The following is a 17,572-nucleotide window of genomic DNA, read 5'->3' as shown; positions in this document are numbered from 1 at the left end:
ATTTTCTATAAAGTTTCATTTCTCTCACCAGTCATTTACGTATATTTAAAAAAAAACATATCGATAAATGATCCTAATCAAGCCAATACAATGTGCGATAGACGTGAAAAATGCTGTGAATTTTTTACCAATTGGCATTGCCTTACGGGTGGAGAAGAGAGTGCTTTTAATTACGAAGTGCAGGTTCTTTTCTAAACTATCAGTGATGCCCTTCCGTGGTTTATAGTGGCAATGGCGTGAAATGTACTAATATGGTTTTCGTAGCGAATTTTATAATGTTCACTAAGTTCATATGCAATTGAATTCAGTCATATAGTCATAGTTCGTTTATTATTACATGAGGTAACTTAGGGGGAAGATATATTTGATGACAATACTCCCTAGGTAATTCATGAGTACGTGAATGTCGTACAATACATACATGTAAACGCTGTACTATGTGTAGCCCTTTACTTCATTCAATTTAAATTTGCATAAATAATGGGTAATAATTTAAGTCATCACTTTCGTTCGTAATACTCATTCTGTGCCCAATATACTCCTAATTATCGTTTACGATCTATCTATGCGTACTGGAATAATTTTTTTTCTTGTGCTAAGAAAGTCAAAAGTACGAGATGTAGTTTTAAAATATTATGAAATTGACGCCTTAATTTTTTAGTAAGCCTCTCACACTTACTATGCATGAGAAACATCCTCTACCCGTAATAAGGAGTAATTCTGCAATTTCAATTTCTTTTTTTGTCCCGAATGAGATTGCGTAATTAAATTTTCTCTGTCACACCCCAATATATACTGCAGTATCTCATTACGTGCCTATAAATGTTTCCCCTTAGGTTCAACGCGTTCCAGTCCTAGGGATACTGACCTCGAAGCCTCTACGCACGCAATTCGCGGGCGCCGCGGGCAAAGCGACGACTATCGACTGGAAGGGAGAACCGTGGAATGTAAAGGGTTTTTGCGATGAATGGTATCCGCGGTGGTCCAGTCGGCGAGGCAGGGGCGGCTTAATGGCTCGAGACCCATTCGCCCCCGTGTACGTTGCTGCGGACGCGACCTTGGGAGCCAGGGGCGACGGGCACGCCGCCCCTGGATGGAATCATCGACCCCATTCCGAGAACTCCGAGGGATGGAGAACGGGAGAGGGGTGGGGGGAGACACGCTGCCCTGGAGGGAAGGGGACCTGGAGCGCATTGTCTCGAGTTGGTGGCGACGGCGAAGAATGTGGGAAGAGATTCGCTTCCCGATTGTGGAGAAAAATTGAATGGATCGCAGCAAACGTCGTCCCTTATCCATTCAGATTTCCTTCCGTCCCTTTTATTTTTTCCATCCTTCCCCACAACCACGTCTCAGAAGGCTCTGCGCTTATCCTCTCAACTTCAAAAGTGTGAGGCTTTCGAGTCGCGCAATGCTTACCCCCACCAACTTGAAGTGTTCGCTAATTTATCTCTGCGTACGACAAGGTGCTCTAGTCCCGGACTAGGCAGGGGGCCCACGTCCACACTACGACCTGACTTTCCCCCCTCCTAGCGAATAACATCTTTTAAATACTGCCAATAAACATGAGGAAAAAGTGCGGTGCATTGGTTCCACTTCATTGATGATATTCTCTGCCTGTGGACTGGGTCAAACTGCCAGTTTAGACTCCTACCACAATTACGTCAACTCATCGAGTGTAAGGCTGCATATTTGTGTGAAAAATGGTGGGCAGAATCATTGGGAATTATATGATCTGTATAAATGGTTACTCCGCACCCACCAATCTGCCTCCATTCTACGTCTATCATCCTACTCTCAGTGACCACGTTTCCGCGCTGTCGCGAGGTATGCAGGTATGTGACACACATACATAGTTGAGGTGACGTCGTAATTAGTTTTCATAGATATTCATCGAATAACTATCACGATTAAAAGGAGACGTTTCCGGCGTAATACGGTGGAATATCATGTTTGATTGAAAATTGGCAATTTTCCACAAAATAAAATTTATTACGACCGATTTTAATGTGACTACATCATCATCAGGTGAACCTGATGACGATGTACTACCTTGATCAAAAATTTCCCGGAATTTATTCAGAAAATTAAAAATACAAGTTTATTCATCTAAATCTATATTGTCCCCTTCAAAGTAATCCCCATCGACTGCAACACACTTATGCCAGCGCTTGATCCAATCCTCGAAACATTTTTTATATTCGGTTTTCGGTATGTCCATCAGTGCTTCCTGCGATTTTTCCATTACTTCCTCTCGGCTGCTAAAACGCGTTCCCCGTAATGGTTTTTTAACTCGATTGAACAGAAAGAAGTCACAGGGAGCCAAATCAGGTGAATTCGGTGGCTGTTGGATGGTATTTGTTGTATTTTTCGTCAAAAAATTACGAATAATGATAGCACTGTGCGACGGTGCGTTATCATGGTGCAAAATCCACGAGTTTTCTGCCCACATTTCTGGTCTCTTTCGGCGAATTGCTTCACGCAAACATCTCATAACGCCCAAATAATACTCTTTGTTTACTGCCTGGCCTTCTGGCAAAAATTCATGATGCACTACACCGTTGTAATCCATGAAAACCGTCAGCATTGCCTTCTTTTTTGACTGAAAACGACGTGGTTTTTTTGGTCTCGGCTCATTTGGTGAACGCCATTCACTTGCCTGATGTCTGGATTGCGTGTCGTACTCATAAACCCACGTCTCGTCTCCAGTAATGATCCTTTTGATGAATGTGGGATCAGATTCAGCCTCGCAAATCATGTCTTTTGCGACGTCAACACGGTCTCTTTTTTGCATGAAATTGAGGTCTTTTGGCACCAACTTTGCTGCTACACGACGGAAACCCAAATCATTAACCACAATGTCTTGGGCGGATCCATAGGCAATGTTCAAGTCCTCCGCTATTTCTCTGATGGTTAATTTGCGGTTATTGACCAACATTTCTTTTACTTTATCAATTTTTTCACCGACTTTCGATGTCGATGGTCTGCCACTGCGTTCATCATCTTCGATTGACTCACGACCACTTCTGAACCGCTCGTGCCACTGGTAAACGACCGTTTTTTTTAGAGAATCGTTGCCGAAACACTTTTCCAGCATTTCCAACGTCCGTGCGCCACTAAATCCGTTTTTTACGCAAAATTTAATACAAGTTCGTTGTTGCAAATTTAAATCCATTTCTGAAATTGTAAAAAATCGCCAACACACACAGAGATAGATGTACTCTTGGCTACGTAACTTTTGCAAATGTCAAGTTATGACACTAAGATTTAAAGGGAATATCAACAACAGATGTACCAATTTAACAAAAAAACAGAACTCAAATCGGAACGATGGGAGCGCCACACGGTGGTTATTCCGGGAACTTTTTGATCAAGGTAGTATTTGCATGGAAACCGGCCGTGTTAAATTTTATTTTGTAGAAAATTGCCAATTTTTAATCAAACTATCACGATGTTTGCGTAATGCATTCAAACATGGCTTCATAAATCCCTTGTCTCACAGGTTAACTTAAGCCTGACCATCCACAGACCTGATTTAAAGACGGGGGTGACGATGAAAAGAATTGGTTGCACCAGATGGCAATCGGAATTAAACTTTTAGTGATGATTTTTTAGAATAAGATCAACTCCCTCCTGAGCGCCTGCCGCATCAGGAACACCAACATGGAATTTGTAGACTAGATTAAATACCTTGGCGTAACCCTCGCTCGTGACCTCTCCTGGGTGAAACAGATACGGGGAATATGTGGACAAGCTAACAAAAAATTAGGATTTATTAGAAGAGTAATTTGTAAATGCAATGAAAATGACGAAAGAGAAATGTCATATTTCGCTCGTTAGATCTCTTTCAGAATATGCTGGAAGTATATGGGATCCTCACGAAGTTGGACTGATTTCCGAATTGCATCGCGTGCAGCGTAGAGGAGCTAGATTTGTAAAGCATTGTTTTGATAAACTGAGAGGCGTGTTCAAAATTATTAAGAGGAATTAGGAATCGCTCACGGAACGAAAGTTAAATTACAGGTTAAACCTCTTGCATGAAATGGAAAGAGGTCTCTTTAGTGATGATGTTAAAAGTGTATTAATAGTCCCATCGCAGTACATTGGGATAAATCAGTTGTAGAGCCGGCATATTTAACATATTTTGTCCGCGAACCATAAGAGATCAGGATAACTGCAAAAGACTGCGCCCGGGGAAAAAAAGCTTGTTTTCATTCAAAATAACCTCTTATGTTGCCATTATTTCATCTAATCTTAGCTAATTGTTCTTATTTTTATTGACAGCTCATCTCTTACGCGAAGAGAACTACTACATCGTACTTGGATACCGAATTACGTGTACGTGTAAAGATCATGATCCATATTATCTGAATTATTTTACATGTTTACTGCAATTAAAAATAAATTTATACGTTGCATGCCTTTTGTTTGATTCAACCCCCAGCCAATCATTGCGGTGGTGGCTTGCAATGTACCATGCATGAGAAAAAACATTCACACTTTTCCACAAGGCACAAGACACCTTGTACTTGAAGATTGTTCGATGAACTGAAACGCGTTGTACGTTACTAATAAATCTTTGGAAAAGTGCAAATTTTTTTCACATAATGGCGAACCTCTACTACATCTCGCCTGAATCTATTGAATAAATAAGGTACCATGTAATTAGGTAGAAATATATTTCAATTTAAAACGACTCGGCTTTCGACGCACACGAAAGTTCCATATCAAAATTACTCAATCTTAATAACATGTATTATTTTCCCAAAAAGTCTGAATCATACATCCAAAAGGGTCGAGAATTAATAAGACAAATAGCCATCAATGATGGATTGACATCAATAACGTATACCAAGACCAATTTATTTAATATATTTTCCGAGGCAATTCAATCTGGCCGCAAAATTCATGCGTCGTTCCGCCCCTACCTGTAAGGGCGAAGCCTTTCTCAACCCGCATGGACGTTATGTTTGATGAGTTCTTTCTCCCCCCTCCAACCCCACCTCCTCGGCGTTTTCTAGTGAGCACGCTGTTCCCACGCATTTGTACTTCGTCGTCACTCGAGCGAGATGACGCCTACTGCCGGAGTGAAGAATTGAATGAACAAACTACCCAATTACATTACTACTAAAAGAGCGTTCTAATGAGAGGTGGGAAACATCCACCATTTTCACTTTAAAGTTTCGAAGTAGGCTAATAATATGCCGACGTGTTAAATATCATGTCGTATAAAACAAGAGACCAAGTAACATCACACTAACGAAATTTTGCTAAATCAACAAACCTCCCCCTCCCTTTGGCTACAGTTAGGTTCGGTAATTCGGTTGAGCTCCAGGGGCCATATACTAGGTATACTACTGAGCCAGGCGATTTGCCACTAAAAATCCGCAACATATTTTTAGTGGCAACAAAAAAGAATTTCCGTGCGCGCAGTCTCACAACCAGCGATGACCCGTTATCCAGTTTGTTCCTACTTCGATCAAAAGAATGATCCGGAAATCTTTATGGTTTGTAACAATGCGGTGTGAATCCTCCTGCTCTCCTTGGTTACTATGCGAGGTGTGTTCAGAAAGTAACGGGAATTTTTTAATTTCGCGGGTTTAGAGAGTCCGATTGTAATTTTGTTTCTATTATGTTGGTATACATGCCCCTAAAGTATGATTGAATTTTCATCTCTGAATTGATTGTTTATGCTTTGTCTGTGGCGGCAGCCACCGCGTTTAGGTTAGACGTGTTTTTATGAGCTCGGGGATTTTCGTTTGTTAAAAAGAATGGATCAAAGAATTTGTATCAAATTTTGAGTAAAAAATGAAATGAAGAGTAACTAAGTGTGTGAAATGTTAAAAAAGGCCTATGGTGAGTCTGCAATGAGTTAACAAAGAGTTTAACGAGTGGTATAAGCGTTGTCAAGATGGCTGTGAAGAATTTGAAGATGACAAACGATAAAAAATGATAAAAAAATGATAAAAACGTGAAAGAAAAAGCGAAAGAAATGGTTATGAAATGATCGCCGAAACACAATCAGAGAAGTCGCTGACGATGTTGGCACGTATGTCGATTGGATCATGCCATGAAGTATTTTCGAATGCTTTGGGTATGAAACGCGTGACAGCAAAATTTGTCCAAAAATTGTTGAATTTTGAATAAAAACACCGGCGAATGGAAGCTGCTCAATGGAGTCACTAAATGAAGTCAACGGCGATGATGCAAAATCACTGAAACGTGTTATAGTAACAGGTGACGAAACATGGGTTCACGGATATGACGTCGAAACTAAGGCTCGATACAAATTCTTTGATCCATTTCTTTTTTAACAAACGAAAATTGCGGAGTTGATAAAAACACGTCTAACCTAAACGTGGCGGCTGCCGCCACAGGCAAAGTATAAACAATGAATGCAGCTGAAAATGTTATCATAATTTATGGGCATGTATACCAACCTAATAAAAAAATTAAAAATCGGACACTCCAAACCCGCTAAATTTAAAAATTCCCGTTACTTTATGAACACACATCGTACGTGTGTCAGTGGTATTCATTGTTTCGCGTAGACCTATGTATCACATACCTCTGGACGGTCGCACGTGATTTTTGTAGATCATTCAAACCTTTTCCGTTGAGGCTGGAATTTTCTCGGGAAAAATGTGGATTTTAATGCGGAACGAAGATGGCATATTTTTACACTCCGAGTAATTTTGAATTGAATTTTCACGCTGCGCGTGTTCACTTTCGCCACTCGATGGACACCTATCGTTATTTTATCATTATATTACTTGGTCATGCTCGTGTAAAGAGGTCTGCATCATTTATTTCCGTTATACTCACACACAACTATATTACTGCTGCATATATATTTCATATCTACGTAAACTAAGCAAAAAATGACAAAACGAGAGTCAATAAGCAACCTAAAGGAAACCTGCAGTTGCACTGGACGTGGGCACCAAGGATATTGAACGTGTGGGAATGCATTTGAAAGTGGAGAGGCATGAGTGTCATCTGAGGTATGATTGAAATTACGTGAAATTTTTTGAGTGAATTTAAAAGATTGATAATACGAGGATAAAGTGAAAAGTTCTCGGCCTGACAGAGAGATGGCGTTCCAATCATCGAATATTTATAATTCCTGCATGGGTGCACGTGTCATTAGTTCGTAAGACAAGTTTCAACTTGTTCTCTCGAGTAGTTTGTTTACACGTATTGTTGCAGTAGACGTATGTCGTGTTTTTTGTTAAAATGGAAAAACTTGAATTTCGTGCGGTCATAACGTTCTTCGTTTTGGATGGATTAAGCCCAAAGAAAATTCATCCGAAGTTGACAAAAATGTACGGGGACTCTGCTCCTTCAACGTCAACCGTTGAAAAGTGGACAACTGAATTTGAACGTGGTCGCACATCCTTAGAATATGACCCACGTGAAGGAGGGCCAAAAACCGCAACCACAGTGGACGAAACCATCGAAAAGGTGCACGATGTGTTGTGTTGGACGATTGGCGAGTGAATGTGAGTGTGAGATAGCTAAAAGGCCGTGCGGAGGATATCGGAAGAAAGGGTGCAAAACGTCTTGTACAAACAATTAGGGATGCAAAAGCTCTGCGGAAAGTGGGTGCCGCATTTACTGAATGCCGAAAGCGAATGCGCAAACGATTGTCGTAACAATGTTTGGACCAATTCAAGAGATTAACGGACCGATATTGTGCGCCGATTTGTCACCATGGATGAGATATGGGTCCAAACTTAAACGCCAGAAATGAAACAGCAGTCGAAACAGAGGGTGGAAGCCGGAGGTTCAGCGCCAAAGAAAGCGAAGTCGAAAGTCGAAATCTGCTGGTAAGCCAGTGTGTTTTGAGATACGAAAGTGATACTGTTAATTGATTACCTTGAAAAAGGCAGGGCAATTAACAGGCGAATGTTACTCCAACCTTCTTGACGAGCTGGGCGCCAAAATTCGCGAGAAAAGGCCTGCCTTGAAGAAGAGAAAAATCATCTTTCCCTAGAACAACTTGCTCACAAAGGTGCGTTGGGGATGGGAAAACAACGGGATTTGGGGTACAATTTGCTCGGTCATCCCCCCTATTCTCCTGATTTAGTACCCTCAGACTTCCATCTGTTCCTAAACTTGAAGACATTTGTTTATGGGAAGGCTTCGAGTCCGATGAAGAAGCTGAGAGGGCCGTAGATGGATCTTTTCACAGCATTCCAGACTCTCTTCCGGGAAGGAATACTAATGTTAGAGAAACGCTGTACCAAGTGTGTTGAAGTCAAAGGAGATTATGTTGATAAATGAAATATTTTTCTAAACTGAAACTCGCATTCTTTCATTGCCAGTCCGAGAACTTTTCACTTTACCCTCGTATAATGGTTGTTGCAATAACTAAAAAAGTTTGAAATGTCCGCCGATTTTGTTTTAAAAAAACAGCGTCAAAACTCAAGAGTAGCCTAGCGGGGCCTATTAGGCTGAAAAGTTTAGTAATGCGATAGATATCTAGTTAATGTCATGTATTTTTTACATAGGTTTCACTATCCACTAATGAATTGAATTTGTAAATTTTGTATTCATAACTTCGTAATATGTAAAGGTATATGGAAGATATTTTCCATTTTTCTGACTACATGTAGGCTATAGAGAATCGACCGATGGCAATGTTAAGAGGGAAACGTTGCGTCACAGTGGGACGTTTGGTCAGCTTAGTTAGGAAGCGTGTTGGACCCGAAGGATTGGCGTGTTGGACCCGAAGGGTTGGCGCGTTGGGCTGACCAAGGGAAGCCGTTCCCATGCTCGCTAAATCCCCGAAGGGTACGCAAACGAAGCCGTTCAACAATGGTCCGCATAACCAGCAGAGTTCGCCCGTCGACTAACAAGAAGTTTACAAGTGTGCGAGCCAATGAGTTTACAGGTTCACAGTGGAGGATTCTCGCGGCTAATCCCGTCGAAAGGTCTACGGTTCAACTGCAACAGCGGCCGAATCTCAGTCACCCGGGGACCCATCCCCTTTGCCCTTTCTATCCCACAACTTCCCATCTCTCTCCCTCACACAACTGAGGTTGGTCGAGTTAGTGCCCCGTAGTAGTGACATATTACCTCCAGCCCATAAGAACAGCACAATCCATGAAAAAATACCGCAATAGCTAACAACATTTGGTATTCCAGGTGGATATACCAATGCAACGAATATTAAGTCGAATGTACTCATGCAAATATAAGGTATTCAATTCAAAATGATCAGTTTAAGTTTCCCTGTTACGAAGATACGTTCTGTTTAAAGGAAATAATCCATATTAAAATATAGGATTCTCTTATGCTATAGCCGTGCGATACATACGAGACATACATACGAACGAACGGTAGTGGTAAATTATTTTCAGTATATACAGGCTCTAAAACACCTCCGACGTCGAGTTTGTCGAGTTAAAGGCAGCCTGGCGCCAATAATCTTGCAACATGACAACGCTCGTCCACACACATCGCGCGCAACTGGAGAGGCTCAGCGAAACCTTAAATTTGAACCGATTCCACACCCTCATTATTCCCCCCCGATCTTGCGCCTTGCGATTTTTTTTCCTCAACTCAAGAGACACCTCAAGGGTATTTATTACACACCTCGGACGATCAGGTGAAGGCAGCTTTCAAGTCCTGGATTCGAGAAAAGTCGGAAGAGTTTTTCAGTGACGGAATGAAAAAACTTGTTACACGTTGGGAGAAATGTGTTAGCCTTAATGGTGGCTATGTTCAAAAATAAATACTTGAAATGATTTTGAAACTTAAGAATTGTGCTTTAATGTACTCTTTGACCGATCTTGCTATTTGTTTTTGTTTGCGCTCTACATACAAACATGTGTGCATTACTCTACAGCCTACCCTCGTACATTGCTGTACCCACGAATTTTGAATTTGAATTTGTTGAACGAAATTTAAATTAGTATTATTTAACAAACTTACGAAAGCTTACCTAATTCATTTGAAACTTGAACCAGAAATATGATCGATCTTAAAATTGGTTATCGTTGTGTTGATATTTTAATGAACCGGGGATTAAACGCCCGCATGTAATTTTGCATCGATATTGGGACGGACGCACGCGCCCCGCACCCAGAGCACTCCCAAGCATCGTTCCGTTCGCCTCGAAGGAAGCATAGCTGGAAGATGGCGATTGGCTTCAAACACGCCGTGAAACATTGACTGCACGGCTACAAGTTTACTCCGATGGTTCACACTGTTTTAGGATCGAGTGGTTTTAAGTACGAGTCAGCAGTCGCTTTCACAACTTCGCATACTTCTTAAAACCCACTTCCCATTGGATTGTCTGCAGACAAGAATGGACTTCGGGTTTGGGTGGATTCCCGCACAAAGCTTCCTTGTCATTTTCGGGAGCGTGTTGTCAAACTTTACACCTCGCGGCCATGTGCCTGAAGCATAGTCGATTGTTAACGTTTGGAACACGACAGTATAATGGACGTTATTTCACTCGATACGATCGGTCGAAGTTTTGTTTTACAGGCGCCCTAATTGTTGAGGTAGCGGATTAATTGGGACTCGTGATAGAAATTACAATTCGTACGAATCCATCAAGGTTCCCAGGCATAACAAATTGTACATAAAAGGTATGTCGCAGTATGACTTAATTTTTCCCGGATAAACGGGCGGCGGTTTCTCAGGCTGGGTTCGAGGGAGGGGAATCTGAAAAGGCTGGAGACCGGTGGTAGTTGGCTCCCAGCCTTATTCGAGTACGGATCGTTCATTTGCGAAACCTCATAACGTGATCTCGTTACGTTCCGTCATGAACCGATTATGGGAACAGCGCTACGACATCAAATTTTCCGTGAAACTGGGCAAAACCGAAAAAGAGACTCATCGCATGCTCAAGGCAGCTTATGGTGATAACGCCACGGGTAGATTGGATGTTTTTCAGTCGCACAAGTTTTTTCGAGAGGTTAGAGAAGATGTTGAAGACACAGAACGTTCAGGACGCCTTTCGAACTGAAGAAGGGACGAAAATCTTACAAGAGTTGAGGCTTTGTTAGACAGGGATCGCAGATTAAATATTCGCATGGTTTCTGATGAACTTGGAATCCCTAAAAGTGATGTGTGACCGAAACCATGGGCGTGAGAAAGGTGTGTGCGAAGTTGGTGCCGCGGGTGCCCCCGGACGAACAAAAGGAAACTCGCGCGCGGATCTGCCAAGAACTTGTCGACCCTGCCTCAGCCACCCTAGAGCCCTGACGTTGTGTCGCCAAACTTATTCCTCTTCCCCCGCCTTAAATCTGAGCTGGAAGGACGTCACCACGGCTCACTGGAAGCGTTACAACAGGCCGTGACGAGGGAGCTTAGCTGCATTGCGGGCGCCGCCTTCCAGAAGGCGCACGAGGTGTGATAAACCCGCTGGCAGCGGTGCGTGGTCGCACAAGGTTGCTACTTTGAAGACTTTTGAGTGAATGTATCAATTGTGGCATTAAATTTTTTGACACAAACCTACTACTTTTGGGAAAGACCTTGTACTTTCAACAATTTGAAGTTTCGTAAAGGAATCTTTTAAAGTTCCTTTAAGTCCTAATTCATGAAATATATAATCGTTTTTTCATGTGGACAAGTTGTTTGAGACTGAAGTTTGAATCTCTTTTTTTTGTGTATGTGGAAGCACGCCACGTTTTTCACGCGAGCATATAGGACGTGGTGCGCGGTGCTGGACTCCTTCTTCTGCAGACATGCACTTTTATTCGTTGACACTCCGTTTCTTGCTGATTATTGTGATTAGCTGCCACGTGATTGTCAGAGTATTTACTTATTACGTTTAAAGAGAGAAATTGCCGAAGCAATCAATAAGATTATGTGTTTACACGAAACATGGTTATTTGATTAAAATAATAGAATTGTCGAAAGTCATTCAATCCCATGTCGAGATAGTTCCCAGATAAGCTGACAACGTTGATAAGTCAGGAGATATTTCAAACTTTGCGTGCTTTACTGATGACTCTTGAATTAAATGGCGATATCTCGAAAACGGTTCGTGGGACGGGATTGAAAAAAAACACGACTTTGCTCAAAGATGGAATATGATTTCTTTCCCCATTAATTCAACCTACAAGTGTTCAAGATGTAAGGTAATAAATGCAAATGGCGTTAAGGTCAGTAAATGTGTGATTTGACCCTATTACGGCATTCGTTGGCGTGACTTAGTCACTTTGCCCCCTCCCCCTCACCCTTCACCCTTGAGCGGCGTGGTAAATGGCTGTTCGAGTGGTATTTTTATTAGCCAAGGTCACACAACACTTGCAGAAAGAAATCTGCGCATCGATAACCTTTAAATCTCCCACTTGTGCCTCCCAAAACCTCAGAAGATCAAATTGAGTAGCTTCATGCGTGATGTGGTGAAAGTCGAACTTAATGAATAACTGATCAAAGTAATTTTCCACTTATATAACATTTATTTTACGACCTGGTTTCGATGTATTACATCATCATCATCGATGATGGTGTAAATAATCGAAGCCCGGTCGTAAAATAAATTTCATCAAGTGGAAAAGTGCTACGATCAGTTATTCAACCTGAGAAGATGATACACCAAGCTAACTCGGAAGGAAATCTAAAAGTTCAATTCAACCATTTCCATCGTTTACATGTCCAGCCAATCCATATTTGTTTTTATTCTTTTGCGAATAACGTGAATATGAATATGGTAGCAAATAGTTTATCCTCGTAAGTGTGAAGTCCACTGGGTCATGGATCCGATGATTTTTGGGATAGACGCGTGCTGAACGCGATCGAAAACGATGCCTGAGATTCCCTCGTGAAATTCGTTAAAGACATTAATCAGATGTGATGAGGGTAAAGGAAGAAACTTTACGCTTCCGCAATAAAGATTTTAATATTTCATGACCATAGTTTCGATGCTGCGTATCATCAGGTAACATACATCAACATTTTTCAACTTATTTCAACTTATACAGTCTGGCTACAAGAGGGGGGGAGTATGGGAGAGAAGAGGGGGTACGGTAGGGGGAGTAAGGGAGAAGGGCTAAGTTGAGTATAGGTGCAGCAGCCTATTAGTGGTCCAGGAGAGGGCGAGGCTATGCATTGGAAGGTTACCCGCTCAAATTTGTGGAAATGTATATTAATTAAATGATCGCTAAATGAAGAGCGCAAGGTAACACTCCACCACTCTTAGAAATAGCGGTGGAAAAAAAACAGACACATTGTGTCCTACATTTAATTAGGGGGATAGTGTTGTTCTTAAATGGTTTGACCTTTATAAAGGGACGGTCGATGATCATCACTGCCGTGGTGGGGGTAGGGTTGGTGCGGAAAGATATATTGGAGTCTTTTAAGAATTTTAGGAGGGGGGAACGGGAGCCCCCTCTCCTCTCCCCTACTCCCCCCATCTTGGAGCCAGACTATAAAAGTTGGAAAATGTTGATGTATGTAACCTGATGACGATGCGCAGCATCGAAACCATGGCCGTGAAATATTAAAATCTTTATTGCGGAAGCATAAAGTTTCTTTTTTACCCTTATAATGAAGGAATTCCACAAAGTTAAACCTAAAACTACATGTAATGAGATTTCATTGAAGATCCACGACCACCTATTAATGAGATTTTTTTAGGTTGAAACAGGAAAAAAAGTTAAGGGCAAACATTACCAATCAAGTTTTATTTTTCTCAGAAACCCTTAGCATTGCATTTACCACGAGGAGGCAAGTATGAGCAGCCGGGGGGGGGGGGGGTGCTCGATCCTGAAGGCTTCAAGTTGGTCAGTTGACCCAAGTCCTCGTACGAATTCTGTACATACAGAGTCTGCAGATGGTAATGAAATGGCGTAGCATTTAAAATTGTTTGCATTACACAGTGTGTGAATTTACAAGTTTTTTTGATAAAACTTTTGAGATTGTTTTCAGAGGACTTGTAAAATCGACGTAGCAGCTTTTGAGAAAGCCAAGCCCGGGGTGACGTCGACCGGCTTCCAACCTTACGCGAAATCCCGTCTCTGTGATGGCATATCGCGGGCGGTGCGGGAGTGCAATTTCTAATGTCGCGGAGTTATGTCTTCTTCGATGGAGGGAACGAACGGATTCCGGACTCGATGTCGTTCGTGCGCCGGAATACGTTTTGCCGTGTGATCTGCCAAGGGGTGGATGAGGAATTTTTGTGAACAAGGGGTGTGGGGGAAGGACCCCCGAGGGGTTACTCCTAATGTACTCATCTGGGGTCAATAGATATTCCATATATTTAATCTCTATGCTTTCTACTGATTTCCTTGGTCGTTACCGTTAATTAAATACTCCTAAATTGTAGAAATATTAGTTATCCTGGGAAATACAACTAGAAGTTTTGGCGCCAGTGTGAAGAGAGCAGTTAAAAAACATCATTATTTTGTCGATTTATTTGTGCTTGTGATGGAAATTTTAGTAGGAGACTTTCCTCCTATAACATGTCATACCTCGATATCGTCCGTTGCAATAGCATTTTTCGTCGGCGACGCGCTTCCAAATCTGTCCTCGTCCGTCTTGGTAATCGGCGAATTGGTATGTCGCCGAAGGGAAAGCATTCGCGGGTACGACGCTCGCCGCGAGGAAAGGCCCCTTCCGCTGGGGTCAGGGGTCAGTGCACGACGGCGGCAGCATCCTAGTGCGTGTCTGCGACAGGCGGCCCCCCGGAGGAGGGGGGCCGCCTTTCGGATTCTCCCACCTTTTCCCCGGACCGACCCACCAAGGGTAAGGGGCAACTCACCCCCCCACCTACCCAACCCACTTACCCCGAGAACCCTGACCTCGAGCGGTGAGGTAGCGACGAGGCGGAAGGGTGCGATTCGCGCACCTCGCAGCACGCCCCCCTCAAAGAGCAGCACGTTCCCCTCCCTCCAGGGGTGGCAATGAAGGAAAAACAATCGAGGGGAGACAGGAACACGAACAATGAAAGGATCATTCGACATTTGCTCCTATTAAAATTAGATCGAATGAGGGAAACTATGCGTCCTTAACTCGCAATATGCCGAATATGTGCGCCGTGATGTTTCATGGCATTGATGCGCCATTCGATGGACCATAAAAAACCATAAACACAAAAATCAACCCGAAGGTCGGTTTGGTATATGATGGTAGAGTTCACCCAGTACTAAGACCGACGGCGTGTGATATTCACTCATTAGCAGGGTACGGGGAGGCCAGTTCCTTTCCCTGTGCCGGTTATGGTTTCCAAGGAAGATCTGGTACCCGAAAAATCACTTTAGCTTGGGTGGAGCTGCAGGTGCCCAGATTGCCCTGCCCGGGAATCGAACCCGTGACAATCCGCTCAGTAGTCAAACGCTCTACCCCCTGGACTACGATGAACATACATACTAAATACAAATGATAATAAAACTAAGTTGGAATCCATTATTAGAAAATCCTATGTAAATAACAACATTTCAGTTATTTTCCGTCATTTTATACTTAGTCAAGCAGCGTATTTTGGGCATTTTGTTTTATTATCTGCGATTCTAGACGTTAGTTTTCCTTACTCCTGAAACTTATGCAAATTATGTATGCACATCTATTCAAATTGTGGCCGTTAATAATGGAGCCGAAGGAGAGGACTCCCAAACCATTGTGACGCAATCCGACTGACTTGAATTAACATTGAAGAACATTGCAAACTCTTTCCGTGGGAATTGGAGAGTTAGGGGTCGGTCGAACGACACGAAACCCTCGACTCCTTCCCCTTTTGTGGTCCCGCGTTCCTGCCCAAAAGTTTTTGTTTCTGTAAACAGAGACTGTGCCAACTGGAACGCGTCACGTGCCAATACTACTGCCGCCATTACTGTCTTCCGCGCACTTAACGACTGCCATTTGTCTCGCAAACCAACACAGACGCCATGAAACAATACATTGCGGTAATGAGAATTCCGAAGAAGGAAAAACAGTTATGGTTCTCACATTTTTGTTAAAATCCAGTGTAATTAAAAACATCGACATCACGCGGATATTGAGCGTTGCTTTTTCGACCGTTGTAATTGCATCGAAAAGTTTATTGCGAAGGAAATCCCTCAAGTTTTTATTGTTTCGGAAATCCAAGGTAAAAAGTTTTCTCCCTCCAATTTCTTTAAACGTAATTGAAAGAACAAATTACTTGTGCGTTCAATTCAGCATATGTGAGTGAACATTGATGTTTTATTTCAACGTGTAAAATCAGCCGTGACGAGGGAAACGCAGTTCATTTACTAAAAAGTTTCGAGTTAAAAAAAAGAATCGTTCAAACGTTTCGTCAGTGTAGACCAATTGAATCGGCGGATGGCAGCGCAAATGCACCACTAATGATCGTGATTGACCTACGACCTCTTCGGGCGTCAAGTGTCGGAGACGAGTGAATTGGAAGTGGAGATGTTGTTCGAGACGTCAACATTAGAAACACGAGAACTTCATACCTTATTAGGTTTTCAAGAGACAGACACGTTGACTAAATATTTATCCGGAAAAACATCACGGAGGAAAATCAAATTTCGATGTGTTGTCATGATCATCGTCACGGAAACGAATCCCGGCACTCGCTCGTGTTTACGATTCGAATTTCCACCGACCGATCCTCTCCCGCTGGCCATTAAACGGACGTTGCCATGGAATCCCACGGACTTTCAACAGTTTCGACGAAGTGTTAAAGGGATGGGGGTGGGGGGAAGTTGTGAAAGGAGGAGAACCATTATGAATTCTAAATGATTCAAGAGAGGAGGGAGGTTGTGGGGGGGGGGGAGAGATATCAGTCCGTGGGAATGGGCAGGGAGCGAGATTTCCCCGGGGCCAATCAAAGCCTTTTCTGGGTTAATATCGATTCAAGAAATGGTCTCTGGGGGAAGGGGACAAAACCTTTTTCAAGAGTGAGGGGTAGGAAAACAGTGTGAGAGAGAGAGAGACCCCCTTTTCTATATTAACTAGAGCACTCACCTGTTCTTTTCCCCTGCTCCTTCGGTGTTTACGTCACCCCGTGGACTCGCTTCCCTCCTCCTCTCAATCCCTTCGCCGCGCATGCGCGATCGCCTTCGCCCGCGCATAATCCCCTGGAGTATATGGCACCCGGGAATCCATACGGCGACTCGAAAAACACACGCACACGCCCGCCCGCACGCACGCACTCCGACGGAAGAGGAGAGGCGATCTCACTTCCTCCCTATGCGCTCTCGAGGCGGACCCAACCGAATCCTTTCCCTCCTCACCTTCCCCCAGCCGCTTTCTCTACTCGGAATGGTTCCCAACCGCAACGGGGACCTTTATCAGGGAGCTCTCGCCGGCGACACCCCTGAGTTCTCTCGGCAAACAGTGCCCCCTCTCTCTCTCTCTCTCCTCGCGTGTGTGTATGTGGGGTGTCCAAGGGGATCTCTCTGCGATGCGATGCAACCCGCGTCGCACTTGCAAGTGGCGCCTCTAGGCCGTTCGCGGATCCGCCAGCGATCGACGCGAACCAAAGGGGGGGAGGGGTCTCACTCCCCTCATTGGAAGGAGGGGGTGTACGTCGGTGTATGTGTGTGTGTTTGTGGATCTATGGGGGGAGGGGCCAGACGCGCGTGGCCGGGCGCCTCTCGACGGTTAATCTGCGAAGCACATAATTCACATC

At 43.3% G+C, this 17,572-nt stretch overlaps 1 protein-coding gene across 1 annotated transcript in view; it reads right to left on the bottom strand.

The window, feature by feature from the left end:
- Positions 1-17,355, bottom strand: part of LOC139696799 (solute carrier family 35 member F3) — a 153,161-nt gene extending 135,806 nt beyond the window's left edge. The window contains exon 1 of the mRNA XM_071595644.1: positions 16,906-17,355. The gene's annotated coding sequence lies outside the window, so the exon portion shown is untranslated. The remainder of the gene's footprint in view (positions 1-16,905) is intronic.
- Between the last annotated feature and the right edge of the window lie 217 nt (positions 17,356-17,572).

The sequence above is a fragment of the Hetaerina americana genome, unplaced genomic scaffold, assembly GCF_022747635.1.
Source record: "Hetaerina americana unplaced genomic scaffold, ioHetAmer1.1.p SCAF_7, whole genome shotgun sequence".
NCBI classification, from domain to species: domain Eukaryota; kingdom Metazoa; phylum Arthropoda; class Insecta; order Odonata; family Calopterygidae; genus Hetaerina; species Hetaerina americana.
Note: the sequence above shows the minus strand (reverse complement) of the source record. Positions and strands in the feature narration are given on the sequence as shown.